We start from the raw sequence: 20,159 nt of genomic DNA, 5'->3' as shown, positions 1-20,159 counted from the left end.
AGTGTTCTACTGCTTCCAACACCATATCCTCAACGTCAGGCGTAATGCGTGCAGCTCTATCTGCTCTCCTACCATTTTCGAAGCTGTTCTTTGAGGCGCTGATGTACCCTTGTAAATGTGCGACTCTCGGGGTACCTTCGAGCAGAGTATTTTTCTTGGTATACAAGCGTGCAGCCGCCCGTGCATTGGCGTTAGCCAAACCATACACAAAATGCATATCCGCATACTCTTCGTTGCTGTAAGGTTCCATTTTCACTACACAGTCCAGCACAACTGACGTGACTCCCACAGTACGATTAGACTGTGTACTGATTGTATCCATACAACGTCACCTCTCAGAAAAGTTCTGTTTCATTACAACGCCACCTCTCGGAAATGTTCTGTTTTGTAAACAAAGAGCAAACCTCGGACCGCGCAAGGAGTAAAGCACTCGGTGTTTACAAAATGCAATCAATGACGGCTTCTAACTACACATTCACACACATTATTAGCATTTTAACAATTAGGACGACGTGTACAAACAATGAAGTCAGTGGCGGTTTGTAATCACACATTCGCGATTATCTCGAAAACGGCTCGTTTGCAGACCCATGTTTACTGAGACTTTTTTGCTTTTATTATCGTGTACTTTCACCTGTGTCAGTTTCTGCTATTACTTATGAGACACCCTGTATATGTCATAGAAAATAAACTTATTGAGGCACGAAACTCTTTCAGATTTATCAGCTAGAAGAGCAACATTCTTCTCTCAAGGAAGACAATGCAACAATGTTTGTCCAACAGGTTAGAGCGCAGAAGAATGGTAACGTTTGTCAAAGCAGGTTAGAGCCCAGGATGATAACGTTTGTTTGAACAGGTTCAAGCGCAGTTCGACAACGCTTGTTCGAGAAGCTTGGATCATAACTAGTCAATGTTAGTTCGAACATACTGGATCGCAGGAAGACAACGTTTGTTTGAACAGGTTGGACCCAAGCTGCTCAATGTTAGTTCGAACAGACTGGATCGCAAGACAGCAACGTCTGTTGCAGAATGGCAACATTTGTTTGAAGAGGTTGGAGATCAGGACGACAACTTTTTTAGCAGGTCGAAGTGCAGGATGGCTATGTTTGTTTGAACAGGTTGGAGGTCAGGACGACAATGATTCTTTGAACAGGCTGGAGCGCAGGAGGACAACGTTTGTTCGAACAGGTTGGACCATAGCTGGTCAATGTTCATTCGAACAGACTTGATCACAGGACAACAACGTTTGCTTGAGCAGGCCGGAGTGCACGATAGCAACGTTTGCTTGAACAGGTTGGAGCTCAGCCCGACAACGTTTATTTGAACAGGTTGGAGCTCAGGACGACAAGATTTGTTCGAACAGGTTAGAGCATAGCTGGTCAATGTTCAATCGAACAGACTGGATCGCAGGACAACAACGTTTGTTTGAACAGGCCGGAGTGCAGGATGACAATGTTTATTTGAAGAGGTTCGAACGCAGTTTAACATCTTTTGTTTGAACAGGTGGAAGCTTAGGACGACAACGTTTATTTGAACAGGTTGGTTTGCAGTTCGACATCGCTTGGTCGAACAGTTTTTAGCATTGCTGGTCAATGTTAGTTCGAACAGACTCTGGATCGCAGGAACAACGTTCGTTTGAAGAGGCTGGACTGCAGGATGGCATGGCAACGTTTGTTTGAACAAGTCGTAGTGCAGCCGACAACGTTTGTTTGAACAGGTTGAAGCCCAGGAAATCAAGGTTTGTTTGAGCAGGTTGGAGTATAGGAGGAGAAGGTTAGTTTGAACAGGTTGGAGCCCAGGATAATAACCTTTGTTTGAAGAGGTTGCAGCGCAGCTCAACAACGTTTGTTCGAACAGGTTGGAGCATAGCTGGTTAATGATATTTCGAACAGAATGGATCGCAGGAAAATAACGTTTGTTTGAACAGGTCGGAGGGCAGGATGACAACGTTCGTTTGAACAGGTTAGAGCTCAGGATGAGAACAGTTGTTTAAATATGTTGAAGCACAGGACAACAACGCTTGTTTGAACAGATTAGATCGCAGTACGACAAAATTATTCTGAACATGTTAGAATCCTGGAAGATCCAGAAATATATTGAAATGCGTAAAAACTGAAAGAAAAAAGATTTTTGATAAAGTTTTATCCTGTTTTCTAAATCAAACTTTAACTAAAGAAAACGCTCAACATGAGGCTTTGAGTTGTGCAGAAGACCAGAACATGAACGAGAAAAATCATTGCCAACAATTATATGACGTCTAATTTTTTTAATTTTTAAATTTCCTAAAGATTCTATAAGTGTATTTCTCATGTGAGCACGCACATTCACACCTCCCACACACACACACACACATATATATATATATATATATATATATATATATATATATATATATATATATATATATATATATATATATATATATTATATATATATATATGTGCATGTGTGTGTGTGTGTGTATATATATATATATATATATATATATATATATATATATATATATATATATGTATATGTATAAACATAAATATAAAGAATTGCAAAATAATATTATCTTTAACATATGCAGGCCAATGACATTTGTCAGCATTAAAGCTAAGCAATGTGATAATTGAAAAATTTCGACTTACTTTTCTCGAATCATCTTGCTCTTTATATATTGGATGGTCCAGATCTGAACATTTGCAAAGGTGTGAGAAACATCCTCCTTCAAATACTACCCTGATTTTGACAAATTAACCGAGAAACTGATGAGAGTTGTTTTGTTTTTTTGAAAATAATAATTATTTCGTGGTTGATAATATAAACGATTATTTGATCAAGTTCGGTGAACTTTTGAAACCAATGCTGATTAAATTTCTCTCATTAATTCCTTTCTTAATAATTATTATTTTTACAGGAATTATAATTATTAGATTTTTAATAAACATTTTTCAGTATTTTCTAATATCTATTAGATTGCATGTGTTCTTTGGTTTACGATTTTACATATTATTTCCGCACAACGATAATAATTAATTTACTATTATTTTAGTGGAGCATTTTATTACATGTGAGTATTCTAGACATTAGAATATGCTATTACCGAGGAGAAGAAAAAATATATCGTAGAGCAATGTCACAGTATGTCAGAGACCCGCCTCTAGTACTGATTGAGCTTGCATTATCCTCTCAATATGTACAAAATAGAACAAATATTAAGACTTGGTAGGACCCTTTAGAAGTAGTATACTATACAAAACAGTAATTTTGCTTGTAGTATTATATGAATGCGAAACATGGTCCCTTACAATGAAAGAGGAACATAAATTAAGAGTATTTGAAAAAATATCCTTAGAAAAATATTTGGACCTAATTGGGATGAGGAGACAGGTGAGTGGAGAAGATTACATAATTTAGAACTCCATAATATGTATTCATGTCCTGACATCCTTAGAATAATTAAATCAAGAAGACTTATGTGGGCAGGCCATATGGCACGAATTGGAGAGGAAAGAAGAGTTTTCAAGATTCTTATTGGGAAACCTGGTTATAAGAGACCAGTAGGAAGGCTAAGACTAAGATGAAGGGATAACGTTGAGATGAAACTGAATTAAATCGGTAAGGATGGAAAAGATTGGAATGATCTTGCCCAGGATCTTGCTGCAGCCCTAACCTTCGGGTTTAAGAAGGCTAGAGAGTTAGTTAGTCAACTGATCGGTTTAAGGGTATGTAACTTTAGTGTTTGAATTTTTGCAAATAGAACAATGACGCAAATTGTGAGCAAGAACCATACAAGTCATTGAAGATTTTTTCAATATACTCATGAATATAGAAATGGAATAATTATACCTTCTGGATATTGTGTGAATATATTATCTTCTTTGTGAATATATTATCAGCGTATCGACGTGTTGAAAGAAAACACCGTGGTATTGAAAATGTAAATCAGTTTACCAGATCGTGGTTTGAAAGGATTTTTTTTATGTCCCGAAGGATCATAACGGCGCCGTCCAATCTGCTGTTTAGCAGTCGAGCTTTATGGGTCACTTTTCAGGACACAGCCGCACGGGATCAGACTGTCGAAGCAGGCAGTGAAAGCGGAATGGAAGCGCTTGATGACTTTGGAAGAAATAGCTTTCACCCCCGTCGCGATGGCGATCGGGATAAAGGACAAAAGTGTCAATGGCACAATATCGCCCTCCCGGAGGCAAAGGGCGAAAGCTTTTCACGTAACGTCTCTATAGAAGAGCCTGCACCGTCGGCCGCTTATGTTTACCTCTGGACGTAAAAGTGGTTACATAAAAGTAAAGTTTTTTTGCTTTTCAGGCATGCGTGAAGTATTGCCAAAATTGTCTCGCTTTCTATGAGGGTTACACAAAGCATTATCTGTTAGTCTTATGGCTTCACCCAATATCTTTTATGTTTTCATTTTATGGAAGCACTTGTTTATTTCTTTTTGTGCGCGAAATAGCATTTCAATCACCATATACCTTTAATATTTGAGTGACTAAACAACATGGCCCGTTACCAAAGTTCGATTCAGAGATCAATAATGTTTTATTCCTTAATGAATTCACGGCTATGCCTGTGCTGTAACTGTCCCGCTGACTTTAAATGAGATCATTAAATAATCCATCGATTCTCATTCTCTATCTCTTTTATCACCACAAATTGCGATCCTCTTTTATTTGTGCCACGCATGAATTGTCAATTTTCTTTTCAGTACTTACGTTTTTAGCAATTTGAAGTTCAACTTCATTTGTAAAAAAAAACAGTTTTTTTTAAAATAAAAAACAAACAACCATGGTTTATTTGGTTTAAATTGTTCTTTATTTAAATCAGTTTCTTTTGTTTATATTAAGAACTTGTTTTGAAGTGTAGTATTTTTATTAGAATACATAAATCAACTTCTTGTACATAATTAAAGAATATGAGACACGCCTTCATGGCGTGGTGCTAAGCACAGGGGAGCACTTTACTTTTTTACTTTAAATTTCTGGTCGAGTGGAATCTTTCCCTTCTTGATCTCACCGATTCAATTATTAATCGATTAAACCGTTAATGCTATAATTTTAATTCTCCTATGCAAAAAGCGAAGTTCACATTATTAGCACTTATTTAAATTACTTTTTTTTTTTTTGCAGACGCTATTGTTGCGTTCCTCATAACGTATGATTTACAAGGAGAGTTCGACCAGCTGTGGACGAAGGGGTGGGGCCAGAGTGCAGAGTGCTTGCTGTAGGGAGTAACTCAAACGTGCAAGAAGGAGATAGAGAGGGGAAGGGGGGAGAAATGTGAGTACATTGTTGGCCATTGCGTAGCTACTTGTGCAATCAGCTCCAATAAATAAGTCCAATTTAAAAATTTACTGCCGGCATGCTTTCCGCCATCTTAATTTACTACCGGTATGGCATACCGGCTCATAACGGCCCAATTCGATCACTGATGGTTAGTATATAATATTGGACATGGGCTAATTAATTACTGATTAACTATGATAGTATTTACTTTCTGATATTAGTGTAGAGGATATAAGTATTTTTATATTAGGAACTAATGACTCTTGAGTTAATATGATATATACAGAGCATACCCTGACATTCGCGGCAAGCGGTCCAGCGTCAGCGCTTGTCTTTCCCGGTGAACGGGGTCCGCTACAGTCGCACGCTACAGTCTGTTTTTTTTCGCACTGTTTCCCTTTCTGTTGACGTTGCAGACTGACGCAAGTATAATCCTCCCTCGGAAGTTGTGTTGTGTCGTGTCCGTGTGTTGAAGATTGTGGCTTAATATGGCACCACAAAAGTTTACATTACAAGAAAGGATTTATCTCGTCGAGTGTTACTTCGGAAAGAGGAATTGTGGAGAAGTGCGACGACGTTTTGCAACGAAATTTCGTGGTGTTCCCGTTCCACATACGACCACTATATTAAACCTGGTAAAAGTTTAGAGGGTCAGTTCTGAATAAAAGTGAAAAGAAAAACCCACGTGTACTTACTGAGGAAAAACTCTATGAGATAGGACAAAGGTTAGAACAGTCTCCTCTGAAATCTATCCGCCGCCTCTCACAAGAAATGGGTGTTTCAAAAACCCTGTAGGTCCCCCGATTTGTCACCCTGTGATTTTTATTTAAGGGGAAATCTAAAAAATAAAGTACACAAAGACAATCCGCACACCATCCGTGAGTTAAAAGAGAGTATTGTACGAGAAATCGGGAGAATTACAGTAAACAAACTTGCACATGTAAATGCCAATTTCCTTCGGAGATGCCAGGAATGTGTTGCAGCAGAGGGACATCATTTTGAACACCTTCTGTAGTCAAGGTTAGTACACAATATGAAAACTGTAATTTTAATAGCCGACTCTAGCCACTGTCGCGGATCCCGTTCACCGGGAAAGACAAGCTCTGACGCTGGGCCGTTGCCGCCGAGTCTCGTAGCCAATGTCAGGGAATGCTCTGTATATTTGTCGTTGAAAGCCCCGCGCACAGCTTGTCCCAAGTACTGCATCTACCCAAGCCTGTCAGAGATTTTTAATAGGATAAACTACATCATATATATTGACATTTTTCTTGTTTAGCGTTGTTGTCTGCCACACTTTGGCTAATCCCAAGGATCACATCAAATTCTTGAGGGGACATTAACAAAGGAACATCACGCTCATTCCACCAGGACTCGCCAGGACAATTACTCTGCGTCATGTAATACAACTTCAAATGCACTCATTCACTAAGGGAGCCAAACAAATGTAACCATGCAATCACACTGGTAGGGTAAATATTTGGTAATATGTATAATTATTTGTAATACTGATAAATAATTACGCTTATGTGAAGTAATTACTCTTCAATTGTAAATGTTGCCATATTAAGAATTTGAACAAGGAGAGACGAATAGGAATATGGAAACATACTTTCCAGATATTTTGCATCATATACAAGAAGTGAACGATTCACTTCGAAACCAATTCAGTCCCGTACCTGGTTTCTCCGCAGAATTGGAACAACTTGCGGCATCGCTGATTCGATTCCCTTTTTTAATTCCTCCAATCTCTTTTTCTCCACTAGATAATGGGACGGATTCGTCTTCCCGGACGGACACAAAAGAGTCCGGGGCAGATGGATGGCGATTCCTTGCTCTGCTGCGTCGTTCGGTGGAAGCCATCAATCACCGGACACCGATCGCCTCTCGTTCGGGTAATCCCTTTCGCACCTCCCTTCTCTCACTGCTGAAGGATGGTGGCTTCCATGACCTGGAAATTATGTGCACTGGTATCACCAAGATGGCCGAACTGCGATGATTCAGGTAAAAGTTTCCAACGCCCCTGTCACAACACGTTTCCACTCAGTGAAGCAACATATTAAGCGAATAGTTCCAGTCGTAATATTTCACCACAGACTCAACTATAGCGAATATCCTGTTCATTTCTTTCTTGAAACGCTGAAGAAAAGAAACAAGTTGTTACATCTTTAGTTAGCAATCAGTCTTGAGATAGTTGACTACGTTATTCACATATATCACCCATTGTATCCTCACATTTCGGAGATACCAAATGCTACCAATCGCAACCCCGTAAGACCAACACCACTGCCTCCTCGAATGCGTAGTGGTACAACGTCGGCGCCTTGTAAACAAGAGGTCAGGAGTGGAGGCACATAATGGTTCGGAGCCAGTGACTACTTCTTGCTACTTATTGCTAGGAGGGCTGCATTAAAAAAATTAAATAATAATAATAATAATAATAAAAGAAATCCTTAACTATTTTCGGCGGTGTTTCATTGTAGCGAACTTGTCAATCACTCATTTTTACTTGTGCGATTTACCATTCACAACACCAGATTATATAACGTACTGCCAGAAAACAAATAACTCTTTGAATCGATTCGAAAACTTAAACTATCACGCACTTACTGACAAGCGAAACGGGTGCGTTACATGGCAGGCCACTGTTTCTCTCGGTAATCGCATGTTATGCGCGGTGTCGCCGTATCTTAGTGTGATAGCTTTCGATTTCTACCACTTGGCAGCGGCACCGTACATTAGACTGCAGGGAATGCAGTCCGCTTTTTAGCATTGACAAGGGCCTAGCAGGGAGGGAAGTGGAAGCAGTGCTTACGTTAGAGTTAACATGGAGATGTATTGGTAGTCACCGAGGGTGAAGCGGCTTCATATACCAGTTTGCCGCTTGTCACGCACCAAGTGAATTTGAAAGCTCCACACAGCGCAAGGGGACGCAGTAAGATAGCGGAAGTATAAATATTTAATTTTTCCACTAATGGCAACAAAATATATTGTTTGGGGTGGGGGGCTTCAGTCCTGCAGCCCCCTTCATCGGCCACCACTGTCGGAGCGCACTTTAAATTGTAGGTCCAGTCCCGATTATCCTTTCTGTGCACTTACAAACAAACTCAAACAAACAACACGTACCTTCTGGTAAATTCCTTCTCCCCACTAATTTATTCTATCTTCCATTACAGAAAATATTGGTGTAGTATAATGTAAGATAACGGACTTGCATTCTGGAGGTCGCGATTTCAGAACCTCAAGCGGTTATCCTGACTAAGGATGGCAAGTTTTGAATTTCCTTACACGAATCAAATGCTTGGATGTGTGTACCCATAGGGATTATGGTCGTAGAGCATTAAAGAGTAAGGGGAAATTTCACAAATTCTATGTGAAGTAAATTAAATGTCTAAATTTGAACCTCTGCTAACGAGATGAGATGATTAACATTTGTTACAAGAAAAGCAACCCAACAAACTTCATGGAAACCGACAAATATAACACGTTCATTACTTTAAATATAATCAATAAACAATTAGGAACACATGAAAGATTATACACAACTGAGAGTATATATCACCATACATTAACCACGTTTTCGAGAGAGATTTCATAGCTCCTAGCAATTTCTCCCTTCCCACTCGACCCGTAATAATTCCTCAACTGCCAAATCCTGAGATGCAGCAATATTTCGACAACCAAACCAAACAATATCACTTTCACCATTCTTGTTATAAGTAATATCAGAACAGAATGAAAAAAAGGTATAACGAATGTCACTACAGTAAATCTGATGGCAAATATAGGGTGTCTATAAAAGAACTCCGGGGTTTTAAACAATGAAAGCGCGTAAACGGTATTAGGTAACTCAGGTTAGTTAATTACTTTGAAATCAGTAGCTCATCAAGTTTTATTCACGCCTTTTGGAATTTATTCCAACAAAGGTTGGCAACGCTGCGCAGCGTTGACGTTGAAGTGACCGAGCCGAACCGAACAAAGTCAGTGCAGTTCAGTGTAATTGCGACGCCACAACAGAAGGCGCAGTGTGTAATATGGCTTGTATAAACTGGATCTGTTATAACTGTACAACGGAACTTTCGACGCGAGATTAGTGGTGTTGCGCCTCCGGATAAAACCATTCGTCAATGGTTTAAGGCGTTTGAAGAAACTAGAAGTGTTCTGAAACGAAAGTCGCCAGGTAGGCCGCGCGTGTTTCTGAAGAGGACGTGGAAAGAATTGGCACTTCATGCGTACAAAGCCCCAAGAAATCCTTGACATGACGCAGTCTTCAGTTAGGAATTCCAAGATCGACTGTTCATAAAGTGGTGCACAAGAAGCTTCGCCTAACAGCTTACAAGGTACAACTTTTGCATGAAATTAAGCCTACAGACAAGACTAAGAGATCACAGTTTGCTGTTTCTATGCTGAACAATATTGAAGAAAACAATGTTTTTCTAAACAATGTTATTTTTACCGATGAGGCAACTTTTCATGTCAGTAGTACTGTTAACCGACACAACAGCCGCCTCATTAGTTCATTGAGCATCAACGTGACTCGCCCAAGTTGAATGTTTGGTGCGGTCTTATACATAACCATGTTATTCGACCCTTCATTGTTGCCGAAAGAACCATCAATGGTTATGTTTACTGTGATTTGCTTGAGCTCTATGTTTTTTCTCAGTTGGGTGATATAGAGGCGGAGAAGTGGCCCGTCTACTATCAGCAAGATGGAGCTTCGCCCCACTTCAGCTTGCGTATGCGAGAAGCACTCAACAATCGATTCGGCGACAGGTGGATTGGGAGGAAAGGGCCTATTCCATGGCCTCCAAGAAGTCCGTACCTTATTCCCTTAGAATTTTTCCTATGGGGACATGTGAAGAACATGGTTTATGCGGAGAAAATTCAAGATGTCAACAATCTAAGGCAAAGGATTATCATGCCTACCCGATGGCGCAATGGTAGCGTATGGTAGCGTCGTCGCCTTGTGATCAAGGGGTCACGGGTTCGATTCCCGGTGGAGGCACATAGTGGTTCGGATCTCACTTTAAAATGTAGGTCCAGTCCCGATTAGCCTTACTGTGCATAAAGTGGACTTAAAACAATAAATCAATCAATCAAGCAAAGAATTATCGCTTCTGTGACAACCATGCTGGCCAGGACGTGGCAAGAAGTCGATTATCGTTTGGATGTATGCCGTGTTACAACTGGGCACACATTGAAATTTACTAAACTGTAAACAAAACTTGATAACATTACCTTCAAAATCATGTATTTACTTTTTCCTGAGTTTGAGTTTTTAATAAAATATTTAGCTTCAAAACCCTGGAGTTCTTTTATAGACACCATTGTGGGAAAGCCTATGATAAAAAAATCACTAAAGTAAATTTTTTACTTTCATTTTCATGTTCAGCATGAACTCACATCATAACGTTGCTTTGTGTGCTTCACCTACGTCACGAACTGTTGCATTATGGTTTCGAGCAGCCATGATTGAGGCCTGCTCTTGTAAGCATACGGAATTCAAGAGGGCGGGAGGGAGTAACTAACACAGACATTCATGCAGTTGGTGCAGAACGAAAGCTACGTAGTGGACATTTCTTTGCAAACGAAAAAAAAAACAATATTCTTGCTTAGTGTCTAATTGTTTATTAATATTATTAATCAATAAGCTGACATTTAAAATATTGTACATGTATAAGAAAAGTATAATACAGATATATTGCGCTCTTAGTTCTTACAGAAAACGCAGATTTAGACTTTATACAATGCAATTCTTGATACAGTTAAAGACTTTATTTATGTACTGAACTTTCCCTTTAATGCTAACTAAATAACACTGGTTTTACGCCATGAGAAATTCTGGAGTATTCTTTTTATATATACACATACAAATCGTTAGTTGCCACACGATTCCTGAGTGGTTAATCTATGGTTACGAAACTGACTACGAAAGAAAGCCACTCATTCAAGGATTCTCTAACAAAGAAAGGAGGAAACTATAGCGAGAGAAGGTCAAAGAGATCGATACCCGAAGGCAACCAGACGAGGAGACGCCGCAAATAATTGGAAGAGACGGTAATTACACCGCTCAGGAGAATAAGGAAAATGCAAATTATCAGAAAGGAAGGAGGTTTCTGCTTGCTAGGGAAAATAACTAATGTCTTCCTCGGTTATCGATCCGGAGGAATGACAACCTCCAACAAACTCAAGGGGGAATCCAAACTTGGTTTAAAAGCAATATCCTTAATCAAATATTTGGAACTTTCTCTCTCAAACAATATTAATTTACAAGCAACCATAAAAATCTTGATTTCATTTTCGTTTTAATTCAGTGGGAGTTTCAGTACACGGAAAATGTATTAAATTATGAAATGAATAAATAAAATCTTGTGTACTTAATGTAAGGTGTTTGTCTAATGCTTATGGGCGTGTTCTCAGAACTTTTTTCCAGTAATATGAAAGTTCAGATATCTGTACATGAGCAGATCCTTCTCGACAGAATAGTGGCTAACAAAAATAAGATTTTAGTGAGTGAGTGATTTTGAGATTGGTATGTGCGTCGGCACATGTGGTAATTATTCACCCTACCCTTATCTAATATTCTCATTTAAAACTATAAAACAAGGGGTGTAAGAAGCCCCTTGAGTTTGAGTTGGTGTTTTAAGTCCACTTTATGCACAGTAAGGCTAATCGGGACTGGACCTACAGTTTAAAGTGGGATCCGAACCACTTGTGCCTCCACCGGGTATCGAACCCGAGACCCCTCGATTACAAGGTAATGACGCTACCACTGCGCCATGGGGAGGCCCTAAGAAGCCCCTTGAAAAAGTTTAAAAGTGCCAAGTTGTAAATGGAGCAGCACGAGACAAACACAACACATTAAAAAGTAAGGATCAGGTAAGACGTTCCTCACAGACAACGGAAGAGACCAACTCTTCCCAAAAACCTAATAACATTTGGTAAAACACTGTCGTGAAAAGGTCGAAAAGAAAGCTTCAAAGTCTTACTTCAACTTTTTCTTAGTATTGTATAGTCATATAAATACAATATTGGTCCTGTATTGAACCGCTTTGCATCTGCTTTTAAACTGAATTATCATTGTCAATTCATATTTCAAAACAGATTTTATACAGATTTTTATTCAGCGGAGTAAAGCTGTACGCGGAACCTTGCAACACTGCAAGCACTGACTCGCAGCGCCCGCCGGCAGCTTCCGCTGTTCAACGGCTATCTCTGTGTGCTGTGTTGCCACGTACTGCGTACTCCCCCCATTTCGAAAATTCTGTGGATGCTACTGGAAATTCCACGATGCAGAAAACTCTTCCATCTGTTCATAAAATGTAACACTACTATATTCTAGAAGCCAGAAAAATTTTTCTCCAATTTAATGTCACTGTTAACTCTGTCGGATAATCTGTTCGTTACAACGTTGTTCGTGAGACTGATTTATTAGATGGACCAGTTCTTTTTTTTAAAGAAATGTAAACCAACAATCACTTACAATGGAAGTCTATATCTAACCAATTACCTGGCCATCAAAGGTATTTTGGAACTAATGGAAACCTACCTTTGCTTCGGGTAATGCAAACAATTTCGATTTGCCATTTCATTCGCACAAAAGATCACATCATGAAAGCCCCAGTCAGTTTTCAAAGGCAAATAACTGGAATATCGTTCTTGTACTCGAAAAAGCTAATATGAAAACACTTGACTTCTACGAGTTGAATAGCATGTTTTTCTTTCTCTTGAAATTATTTTTCGTAACATGAAAATGCACTCTCTCCAACTGCAATAAAAATAGTAATTTTATGTACACGTGGGCATTAGTAAAACCTACCACGTGCAATTATTCCTCATTTACCAATTATTTTGGGTCAAACAGTATTTCTGAATGTATGATTTGAGTAAACCCAGAAGAGTCTCAATATATTGAAATATACGGCCTTAATTTTTTTAAACGTGCATGCATTTTCAAGCTAATGTTATGTAAAGTTATGCATTTGTACTTTTATTTGGAACTGTATTGGACAGTGGCGGCGATTAGGGCGGCAGTTGCCCCCCTAAGGGACTGGTTTACTCAATCACATTGCCCAAATTATTTCAGGATTAATTGAACAGCAATCTACAGACAGACAATTTTTTCAAACTTCCATTGAGATCTATCTTTATTCACTCCCTAAATTAGAATTTGTAATGATTTGTATGTATATTATTACTCAAAGTACATTAATAAGATTCGATTAATTACATTTTTTCTTTATGGTCAGCGAGTCGACATTTGTTAATGACACACAGCGGAACTAAGAAATAACTAATTCACCTAGATTCGCTTGTCCTGCACTTTATTTAAAATTGATATAATAACAATCACAACTGAATTAGCCCTTCGAGGAGTAGACTGAAAGTGTATTTTAGCGATTAGTCGATTAGGAAAATCTAATTGGGATGTATGTACTTGTTTATATTCCTAATTAAATTAAATTCAGCATAGGATACCTCATGTAACATTTTGCCTCATTAGTGTAGACAAATCGTTGTTAAATCATATGTAAGGCAACGTAGAGCAGTTGGAAGTCTTGGCGTTTATATGTGTAGTTTCTACTACACTCGTCCCTGGTTTTCCAACAACTTCATCCAAAAAGAAATAAATTGATCATTAAATGTTCGTGTGAAACGAAATGCACAATTAAGATAATCTATAGTCCATTAGACATAATACGTTGACTGTTTTAGAAGTACAATTCACATTCTTTGAGCATATCAAATTGTTTTAAATGTACTAGTTTCTTGTAACAAAAAGTAAACATGATTGCATTAATGTGGGAACTGAGATTAAGAAAATGGTTATATGCAATAATTGTTCCAACGTTTTTAAAGAAAATTGCTTTTGTTTGACATTGTTATTATGTATCAATTTGCTGTTTTAATAAAAACTGCTTTTATAGTGTGCGTTTACATGGCAATTCCTGCATATTCTAATTTTATTACTTGCCCTGCATGGTTTTTCTGTACTTAGAATCATATTATTAATATTATTACACTATTATATGAAGGGTTCGGGTGTAAAACATGGTAAGTGACAAAATGCAGGTTTCGAGATATTGAAAGTTGATGTTTCAAAAAAATCTGATTTACAAATTAAAATAAATTTCTTAAATATTTACAGCAAATATTATTCACTTGTATGCTTACTATCATACAAACATGATATTTCATCCGAATTATTTTTTCGGTGGTGCTACATGCGATTTGTTTGAGGGTTGTTCAAGGAATATTGTTGTAGTTACCATGCTTTACATGCAACGATATTATCAAAATGAGTGATCAGATACCGCTTTATTCAAGCTAACTAGTGATGCAAGTTCAATAATAATATTTTCACATTAGACTTTTTATAGCAACCATAACAATTTGTAAGACAAAAATGAATAATAATAATAATTTAATTCAATAAACAACAACTACTACTTGTAGTTTTCTCGAAATAAAAATCGTTTTTCGTTTTCCGAAAAATACATTGTTTGTTTTAAAAAAAATCGTTTTTCGTTTTTCGAAAAACGAAAAACGATTTTTTTCGAAAAACGATTTTTCCAGAAAAACGATTTTTTTATACAAAATACGATTTTTTTCGAAGAGCGATTTTTTTAAAGGATTTTTTTTCGAAAAACCAATAAACGAAAAATCAAAAAATTTCATTTTCTGAAATCGTAAAACATTTTTTTTCGAAAAGGCCATCCCTAGTTTAAATCTGTATCTTCAAGATAACAACTACAGGGCATCGCGCTACTACGCCAGGGATCCCGGGTTCGAATCCCTGCCTGGGCATGGATGTTTTTAAGTGCTTATTCATCACTTTCATCACTCATCTCCATCTTCGCAAATAAGCCAAAGGTGACACAAGACGCGAAATAAAATAAAGCAAATCAATGAAGACACAATTATGACCTTCTAACTTTCTGTTGAATTTTTCTTTATCTTGACATATTTGTAAAGAATAATTTTAAATGTACACAGGGCTTAAGTTTTTAATAGTTTTCACTGATATTTAGCTCTGATGGATTAAAATAGTTATAATTTCGAACTCAAGAAGAATACATATTTACAATATCAACAATAAAATAATTTGCTTTTATCAAAGTCACACATATCATAAATACGAAAGTAAATTAAATTAGAAATACGTTATTAGGTCTACCATAAAAATATTATAACTTTTAAAATGCGCATTACAGATTTATAAAATAAATATTTTATAAAAAACTAAACTGTTCCAAATAATTGATATGATTTAGATCAAATTACATATTCCCTAAGTGTAATACATTTTTGACGTTGCTTGTATGGCATGGTATCTTAAAGCAGTCTTAAATGCGCATACCCAATTAAAAATCAAACAAATTTATATGTGACTACAGTTATTTATATCTAGTAGAAGAAAACTATGTGCTTCTCTACTAGATCGCAGTTCACATTCAGGTACGAGAGTAAATTTTAATTCAAAACTGGCATTATGACACTGTTGCATGTAAACAATGGTATCTACAGTATATACCACTTTTTACATGAAATAGAATGTACGTGGCCATGCACAGTTTTAGTTGCATTTTTGATTGGCAACGTCTTCATTCTCCTCATTTTTAGTGGGTGGTATAGATATTCCTGGTCATTATGGGAATCATATACACTTTCTAACTCGTTCTCATCTTTGCTGTTGCCTCAATACTCGCGAACTTTCCAAGACACGTTGCAATTCAGTAACAGCCGTTTCGCCGCCATCTTTGCTACTTACCGTATTTTACATTAAACAACTGGTAGATACCATAACTTTCAACACGTCTAGCTCTGTCATCTGTTGACGAAACGAAACACTTCGAGTACGATTCGACTCCATTTACGATGGACTACACGATGCACATTGTAACTCCAAAATGACGAAAACCACACTTACCATGTTTTACACCCGAACCCTTCACATAATATAATTTTTTTATGATTATTCGTTGCGTTGCAGTGATAACATCAATTCAGAACGCGACACTGTTCTTTGCAATATTTACCCATTCTGATATATTCTTCAATGAGAAAATAGTACAGTAAGTGAATGTATATAGTTCTTTGCAATAGTTACTCATTCTCGTATACAGTATATTGAACAACAGAACACGCAGTTATTTGTAAAGCTCAGTCCTGAGTATAATGTAATTATGGTCCACTATAGGAAAAACGTTGAAGGCTACTCATTCTACGTTGTTATTCTTGACTAATATATCTAATATGTATACAGGGCCCGTATCCAGGGGAGGGACCAGGGGGGGCATGCACCCCTTCTCAAACAATGAAATCTCTAAACATGAGCATCTAAAAAACCAAGAAAATAATAAATTTGTAAAAACAAAAATCAGTATTGTCGTTGCATAAATGAATATGTTTGTTGTGTAGAGAGATTGGCCTCAGAAGTATGCGTCTGCACTGCAATGTTTGGTAGTTTTAGTTTTATAACCATTGATGCAAGGCTACCAAGAGTGGCGGCGATTAGGGGACATGGGGGAGTTGCCTCCACATTTTTCCACTTTTGTTTCTGCACAATGCTAATCCTTGTTTACCAAGTCCCGGTGGAGGCATATAGTGGTTCTGATCCCACTTGAAACTGTATGTCAAGTCCCGATTAGCCTAAGTGTATCTAAAACAAAAACTCAAACTTGTCTACCTAGAAAAAGAAAATTGTCCTTGTCCTACGCCCTCTTTTAAAACATCCTGGGTAGTGGGCTTAGCAACAAATACAAACATAAAGATACGAATGCAAGAAAATATAAATATGAAATTTCAATTATAATATATATATATATATATATATAACATGAATTGAGAAAAAACTGCTCATTGTATGGAACTTATTTCAGCGTTTTCTGATAGCTAACGAATAAGTGGTTCGTTGAAAAAAAAAGTTTTTTTCCCAAGTAACAATCACATGTAAGTACCGGGTGGGTCTAAACTTACAAATGATGATAAAAAAATGCACTCTTAGTTTACTTGGCAACGTATTAATAACAAAAATGGCATGACACGAAGCGTACAAATTACTTAAATTACTTCCTTGTGTCATCTGCTATCCAACAAGGTACAAATGTTGCTAACATTCACATTTGTGTACAAGAAATAATACTTCATTCATCTTCATGTGAATGGAATCAATGAACAATACAATTAAAGAACATTACACGTCTTGCTCAAAGCGGGCACCTCCGTTACGAATGCAGGCACGCAGGTTTTTACGGACATTTGGTCTCTTAACTCGTGATGTGATGGTGTCCTTGATGTGTTGATTAGCTGTTAAGATCCTCTCCCTGAGCTCTTCTTGCGAGTTTACCGGTGCCTTGTCATGTGGCTCTTGCACATGTTGTCTGTGTCCCCTATTCTCTTGGGAATCCCCTTCTGCAGTCTGCTTTTCGGACACTTCCTGGCGAAAAGTTCTTCATGTGCTGTGACATCCGTCATTTCCCTTTGTACCCCCTTTGATACCTGCGTTCCATGTCGGACATACGTATTCCCGGGAATCCCTCACTTCTTGTGGGGAATCCCTGCCGCATTCATTTTCGACACGCGATTTGTGCGCCCAGGTGTGTTTTCTTTGGGGATACCGTGCCTTATCTTCTTTATGAGTACTATTTGTCGGCATATGGAGGTGTGAAGTCCATTTTCACACGATTTCGGCATCCTCTAGCTCTGACACGGTGCGTCATTCGACAAATTTCCATTTACATTTTCGTCTTCATTTCACTTGGCGATTCACTTCCTCCTCGTTGTAAACGGAATCTTGCATCACCCTGTATACGCCATCCACACTACAGTAGCACAATGCAGATGCGTATATATACGCCATCCACACTTGTAAGATTCAACTGAATTTGACGAAAAAACCTACATTTTCTAGTAGCGACTTGCTCAACAAATTCCCCACTTAAACAGTTAACACACTTCCCCTTGATGTCATTGTATGATCTAAAAATATTAGACTTAGAGCCGGAGTTTCGAGCTAACTTCTGCATTTAGGATGAAATACAATTGTCTAGAGGGGATCACAGAGAACAATACAGTCGGCGTGGACTCGTACACCTGCAATCAGAACGGCGACTGACCCATGAACCACACGTACAATTAACGAGACAATGAAAACTTCCTATGTAATCTGACTTTTGACATAAACTGTACAAGTCATTGTTCCCCATGCTCACTTCATGCACTCCGCGCACACAACATTAAATACTAAATAAATGAACAAAAAGGACAAAATATAACAATAAAAGGACAATGCAATACGAATAAATCAAGAAAATAACGAAAACACAGGACAACACCTCGATAGCAATCGCAAGCCGAAAGATTTTCAAAGTGCGGAACGTCAACACGTTGTGGGAAGCAGACGACAGATAATCAGTTTACTTTCAATTCTCAGATGTAAATAAGTAATACTGTATTCCTCAATTAATATTGTTTTTGCTTTCCTTTGATTTTCTCATATCAGCAAATTGAATAATGATATTCTATGTTTGGTTAGTAACATATGCACACATTACATAGATTTATAAATTAAATGATACCTATTAGCAATGATTCTTATGATGACAAGAACGTGCCTCATTGAGTTAACAAAGGAACAAAGGAATTCTCGCATCACGACTGCTGTTCGAAAGAAGTCGGGACAGGGATTAAAAAGGAAAGATAGTGTAGTGATTAACGCTGTGTAAAAAAAAATAAAAAAATAAAGCATTCTCTCCGTCTCCTCGATTTAGTTGAGCAAGTTTATTTAAAGTCTACTTTATTCTCAGATATGCTAATCGAGACTAAAGTGGAAACCGAACCACTGTCAATATGACTCCGCGGGGAATAGAACGTTTGATTACAAGACGCCCAAAATCCGGGTGAAATATATTCTGTCAAGAAAGTAATTGTTAATTAAAACGCACAATTTTCATATATTCATCACTATTTATTTTGTCGCCTTCAAAGTAGGCCCCATTTGATGCAACACACATATGCCAGCGTTTTTTCCAGTCTTGGAAACACTTTATATAGGCGCTTTCCCGTATGGCTTTCTGCTCCTTCCACGAATTTTGCTTTATGGCTTCAATCGAGTCAAAACGGGTACCCCGGAGCGGCAATTTTAGTTTTGGAAACATAAACAAGTCACACGGGGCCAGATCTGGTGAATACGGTGGTTGTTCGATGGTATTTATTGTGTTTTTGGCCTTAAATTCGGTCACAACTGTCGCTCTATGCGATGGCGCATTATCGTCGTGTAAAATCCACGAATTGTTCTTCCACAAATCTGGCCGTTTCTGACGGATTTTCTCACGCAAACGCTTCAATACGGCCAAATAGTATTCTTTATTCATCGTCTGTCCATCTGGAACGAATTCATGATGCACCAAACCACGAATATCGAAGAAAACAATGAGCATCACCTTGAAGTTTGAGCGACTTTGACGTGTTTTTTTCGGTTTCGGCTCGTCTTTTGTCCTCCATTCTGATGACTGTTGACTTGTTTGCATGTCAAACTCGTAGACCCATGTCTCATCACCAGTTATGATGCGTTCCATGAATGTGGGATCAGAATTGGCGCGATCCAGCTTGTCTAAAGAGACCTGCTCACGTCACTGTTTTTGAAGAAAATTCAGCTCTTTTGGAACAAGTCGTGCGGTGACGCGTCTCATACCCAAAATATCAACCAAAATCGAACGAACAGACTCGTGAGAGATGTTAAGGTCAGTAGCTATCTCTCTTAAGCTGGAATGGCGATTATTGAGCACAATTTCCTTCACTTTTTCGATGTTTTCATCGGTTGAAGAGGTCGAAGGTCATCCAGAACGAGGCTTGTCTTCGACGATCTCTAGGCCC

Source organism: Lepisma saccharinum, chromosome 24 (genome assembly GCF_977018435.1).
Source record: "Lepisma saccharinum chromosome 24, izLepSacc3.1, whole genome shotgun sequence".
Lineage (NCBI taxonomy): Eukaryota > Metazoa > Arthropoda > Insecta > Zygentoma > Lepismatidae > Lepisma > Lepisma saccharinum.
The sequence above is the reverse complement of the archived record's forward strand: the minus strand, read 5'-3'. Positions refer to the sequence as shown.